The sequence below is a fragment of the Furipterus horrens genome, unplaced genomic scaffold (genome assembly GCF_987537825.1).
Source record: "Furipterus horrens unplaced genomic scaffold, mFurHor1.1.pri manual_scaffold_7, whole genome shotgun sequence".
Lineage (NCBI taxonomy): Eukaryota > Metazoa > Chordata > Mammalia > Chiroptera > Furipteridae > Furipterus > Furipterus horrens.
This window is the reverse complement of record NW_028327177.1, coordinates 144,476,326-144,482,128: the sequence shown is the minus strand read 5'-3', so window position 1 is coordinate 144,482,128 and position 5,803 is coordinate 144,476,326. Positions and strand designations below refer to the sequence as shown.

General features: G+C 61.1%; 1 pseudogene; it reads right to left on the bottom strand.

The window, feature by feature from the left end:
- Nucleotides 1–254: 254 nt before the first annotated feature.
- LOC150005556 (18S ribosomal RNA) lies at nt 255–2,014 on the bottom strand (annotated as a pseudogene).
- Nucleotides 2,015–5,803: the final 3,789 nt, after the last annotated feature.

Here is a 5,803-nt window from a genome sequence, read left to right as displayed (position 1 = left end):
ACACACAGGCGGGCGGGCAATAGGGGTGCGACCGGCCGGGACGCCCTGAGGCACGCACGGCCCTCCCCGAGCACCCCGTTCTCCTCCTCTGCGCCTACACTCCCCTTCTGCTCGCTCTCTCTCCGAGACTCTCGCGGGCCGCCAACGGCGGCCGGCCCGCACACGCACGTGGCCAAAAACCCACGTCCACGCGGGGAACAAAGCCCACGAGAGGGAGGAACTGACTCCTCCGCTCTCTGTCTCGCTTTCCACGTCCATGATCCTTCCGCAGCTCCACCTACGGAAACCTTGTAACGACTTTTACTTCCTCTAGACAGTCAAGTTCGGCACTCTTCTCACCGCTCCGCCGAGGCCGTGGGTCAACCTCAGCGGGGCCGGTCCGAGAGCCTCACTAAACCATCTGATCGGTAGTAGCGACGGGCGCTGTGCACAAAGGCCAGGGACTTAATCAACTCAAGCTTATGACACGCACTTACTGACAACTCCTCCTCCGTGGGGAATAATTGCAATCCCCGATCCCCATCACGAATGGGCTTCAACGGGTTACCCGCACCTGCTGGCGGAGGGTAGGCACATGCTGAGCCAGTCAGTGTAGCGAGCGTGCAGCCCCACACATCTAAGGGCGTCACAGACCTGTTATTGCTCAATCTCCGGTGGCTGAATGCCACTTGTCCCTCCAAGAAGTTGGGGGACGCCGACCGCTCGGGGTCGCATAACTTATTAGCACGCCAGAGTCTCGTTCGTTATCGGAATTAACCGGACAGATCGCTCCACGAACTTAGAACGGGCATGCACCACCACCCACGGAATCGAGAAACAGCTATCGATCTCTCGATCCTGTCTGTGTCCGGGCCGGGTGAGGTTTCCCGTGTTGACTCAAATTAAGCCGCAGGCTCCACTCCTGGTGATGCCCTTCCGTCAACTCCTTTAAGTTTCAGCTTTGCAACCATACTCCCACCGGAACCCAAAGACTTTGGTTTCCCGGAAACTCCCCGGCGGGTCATGGGAATCACGCCGCCGCATCGGCGGTTGGCATCGTTTCTGGTCGTAAATACGACGGTATCTGACCGTCTTCGAACCTCCGACTTTAGTTCTGGATTAATGAAAACATTCTTGGCAAATGCTTTCGCTCTGGTCCGTCTTGCGCCGGTCCAAGAATTTCACCTCTAGCGGCGCAATACGAATGCCCCCGGCCGTCCCTCTTAATCATGGCCTCAGTTCCGAAAACCAACAAAATAGAACCGCGGTCCTATTCCATTATTCCTAGCTGCGGTATCCAGGCGGCTCGGGCCTGCTTTGAACACTCTAACTTTTTCAAAGTAAACGCTTCGGGCCCCAAGAGCCACTCAGCTAAGAGCATCGAGGGAGCGCCGAGAGGCGACGGGCGGTGGCTCGCCTCGCGGCGGACCGCCCGCCCGCTCCCAAAATCCAACTATGAGCTTTTTAACTCCAGCAACTTTAATATACGCAATTTGTACCTGGAATTACCGGGGCTGCTGGCAACCAGACTTGCCCTCCAATGGATCCTCGTTAAAGGATTTAAAGCGAACTCATTTCATTACAGGGCCTCGAAACAGTCCTGTATTGTTATTTTTCGTCACTACCTCCCCAGGTCGGGAGTGGGTAATTTGCGTGCTTGCTGCCTTCCTTGGATGTGGTAGCCGTTTCGAAGGCTCCCTCTGCGTAATCGAACCGTAATTCCACGTCACCCGTGCTCACCATGGTAGACACGGCGACTACCACCAAAAGTTGATAGGGCAGATGTTTGAATGCGTCGTGGGAAGCCAGGCGGACAGCGGACGCCTCAGCCACCCCCTGGGGGGTCAACGCCCGTCGGCATGTATTAGCTCGAGAATGGCCACAGTTCTCCACGTAGGAGACGAGCGAGCGACCACAAGAACCATGACTGATTTAATGAGCCATTCGCAGTTTCACTGTACCGGCCGTGCGTACTGACACACGCATGGCTTAATCTCTGGGACAAGCACACGCTACTGGCAGGATCAACCAGGTAGCGGCGGACATGAGCGAGCGAGAGCGACAGCGCCGAGGCGGGAAGCCAGGCGGACGGCGGACGCCTCAGCCGCCCCCTGGGGGGGTCAACGCCCGTTGGCATCTATTAGCCCGAAAATGGCCACAGTTCTCCACGCAGGAGACGAGCGAGCGACCAGAGGACCCATGACTGATTTAATGAGCCATTCGCAGTTTCACTGTACCGGCCGTGCATACTGACACACGCATGGCTTAATCTCTGAGACAAGCATATGCTACTGGCAGGATCAACCAGGTAGAGGCGGAGGTGAGCGAGCGAGAGCGACAACGCCGAGGCGGGAAGCCACGCAGACGTTGGACGTCTCTCCCTGCCCATTGGAGGGGCCAGCGCCCATCGGCATGTATTCGCTCGAGAATGGCCAAAGTTCTCCACGGAGGAGACGAGCGAGCGACCAGAAGAGCCATGACTGATTTAATGAGCCATTCGCAGTTTCACTGTACCGGCCGTGCGTACTGACACACGCATGGCTTAATCTCTGGGACAAGCATATGCTACTGGCATGATCAACCAGATAGTGGCGCAGGTGAGTGAGCGAGAGCAACAGCGCCGAGGCGGGAAGCCAGGCGGACGGAGGACGCCTCTCCCCGCCCACTGGAGGGGCAAGCGCCCGTCGGCATGTATTCGCTCGAGAATGGCCAAAGTTCTCCACGCAGGAGACGAGCGAGCGACCACAGGAACCATCACTGATTTAATGAGCCATTCGCAGTTTCACTGTACCTGCCGTGCGTACTCACACACGCATGGCTTAATCTCTGAGACAAGCATATGCTACTGGCAGGATCAACCAGGTGGAGGCGGAGGTGAGCGATCGAGAGCGACAACGCCGAGGCGGGAAGCCAGGCAGACGTAGGATGCCTCTCCCCGCCCATTGGAGGGGCCAGCGCCCGTCGGCATGTATTTGCTCGAGAATGGCCAAAGTTCTCCACGTAGGAGACGAGCGAGCGACCAGAGGACCCATGACTGATTTAATGAGCCATTCACAGTTTCACTGTACCGGCCGTGTGTACTGACACACGCATGGCTTAATCTCTGACACAGGCATATGGTACTGGCAGGATCAACCAGGTGGAGGCGGAGGTGAACGAGCAAGAGCGACATCGCCGAGGCGGGAAGCCAGGCGGACGGAGGACGCCTCTCCCCGCCCACTGGAGGGGCAAGCGCCCGTCGGCATGTATTCGCTCGAGAATGGCCAAAGTTCTCCACGCAGGAGACGAGCGAGCGACCACAGGAACCACCACTGATTTAATGAGCCATTCGCAGTTTCACTGTACCTGCCGTGCGTACTCACACACGCATGGCTTAATCTCTGAGACAAGCATATGCTACTGGCAGGATCAACCAGGTGGAGGCGGAGGTGAGCGATCGAGAGCGACAACGCCGAGGCGGGAAGCCAGGCAGACGTAGGATGCCTCTCCCCGCCCATTGGAGGGGCCAGCGCCCGTCGGCATGTATTCGCTCGAGAATGGCCAAAGTTCTCCACGCAGGAGACGAGCGAGCGACCAGAAGAGCCATGACTGATTTAATGAGCCATTCGCAGTTTCACTGTACCGGCCGTGCGTACTGACACACGCATGGCTTAATCTCTGGGACAAGCATATGCTACCGGCATGATCAACCAGATAGTGGCGCAGGTGAGTCAGCGAGAGCAACAGCGCCGAGGCGGGAAGCCAGGCGGACGGAGGACGCCTCTCCCCGCCCACTGGAGGGGCAAGCGCCCGTCGGCATGTATTCGCTCGAGAATGGCCAAAGTTCTCCACGCAGGAGACGAGCGAGCGACCACAGGAACCACCACTGATTTAATGAGCCATTCGCAGTTTCACTGTACCTGCCGTGCGTACTCACACACGCATGGCTTAATCTCTGAGACAAGCATATGCTACTGGCAGGATCAACCAGGTGGAGGCGGAGGTGAGCGATCGAGAGCGACAACGCCGAGGCGGGAAGCCAGGCAGACGTAGGATGCCTCTCCCCGCCCATTGGAGGGGCCAGCGCCCGTCGGCATCTATTCGCTCGAGAATGGCTAAAGTTCTCCACGCAGGAGACGAGAGAGCGACCAGAGGAGCCATCACTGATTTAATGAGCCATTCGCAGTTTCACTATACCTGCCGTGCGTAGTGACACACGCATGGCTTAGTCTCTGAGACAAGCATATGCTACTGGCAGGATCAACCAGGTGGAGGCGGAGGTGAGCGAGCGAGAGCGACAACGCCGAGGCGGGAAGCCAGGCAGACGTAGGATGCCTCTCCCCGCCCATTGGAGGGGCCAGCGCCCGTCGGCATGTATTCGCTCGAGAATGGCCACAGTTCTCCACGCAGGAGACGAGCGAGCGACCAGAGGACCCATGACTGATTTAATGAGCCATTCGCAGTTTCACTGTACCGGCCGTGTGTACTGACACACGCATGGCTTAATCTCTGAGACAAGCATATGCTACTGGCAGGGTCAACCAGGTGGAGGCGGAGGTGAGTGAGCGACAGCGACAACCAGCACCCGACGGGGAAGAAGGGCGCAGGGGAGGAGGCGGCCTCCAAGGTGGGGGCGGTAGGGGCCTCAGTCATGGACGGGCCGCCAGGAAAACGACACGGGTATCCCACCGCCACACCAGCCCGCCAGGGCGACCCCACGGCGCCCGCGACGCCGGCCAGCCCTACGGAGCGCGCACACAGACACGCCACGGCAGCTCTCCTCCTCCCAAACGCGTAAGCCCGGCCCCTGCCCCCGGGGTACCACACGCGACACGCGCCGCGGTGGGGAGGGTGGTTCGTCCACGTCTCCTCCGGACACACAACGGTCAAACCCCCACCCGGGCCGGACCCGGGGGGGGCTCGGCAGCCCAAGGGGGACGCCCCAACCTTCAGGCACACACACCGGCTCCCAACCGTGCCACGCGCGGCGCGACGCCGGCCGCAACTCACGAGCGGATCGCAGCGGAGGCGGGGAAACCGGGCACACCCGGGGACGGGCGGACGCCCGCACGCCCCCCTGCTCAACCCGTGCCACGGGAGAGCCACACGCGCAGAAACCACACATGGGCGGCCCCGCGCCAGAACACCAGCCCGGCCCGGCGGGACCCTCCCCCAACTCGGCGGGGGGAGGCGCGGGTCACAGTAGGCAGGGTAAAAAAGCAGCGTGGGAAGGGGGAGGGCCCGCATTCTCCCCTTCCATGGACCACCACAGACTCGACTCCCCGGGCGCACCGCTACAGCGGGGGCAACCCGGCGGGGCGATTCCAGACGGGAACAGGAAAACGACAGCACCGGCTCGGCCTCGGGCACCTGAGGGACAACCCGGAGCGCTCCAGGGGCACCACACAGGGCCGGGCAAGGTGCGTGCGCGTTTCAGCGCAGCGGCTCCCCTCCCCAACGCGGGGAGGGAACGCTCGCGAGACACAGCCACGGGGGCAAGGTGGAGAGGGTCCACCGCGTCAAGGTGACCACGGGGCCCGCCAGCGCCACGAGACGAGAAGGCAGGATCCCCGAAGGTCGGGCCGGGTTCCGCACCCCTTCCCTTCCACACACCGCCACGGGACGGGGAGGAGAGGAGAGGAGCCCGCACGCGGAGCGAGAAGAGCGATCCCATTCGCCATGAATGTCCGTCCCTCGTCCGGCGCGGCTTAGGGCCGGCCCGGGAGAGCGCGACGTCACCACATCGATCTGGCAAGGCAAGAAAGAGAAAGGACCGCCGCGCCCGGGAGGGCAGCGGGCGGGGAGCACGGCCGCTCGGGCGTCAGTCGTTGGACTCTTCCCCCGC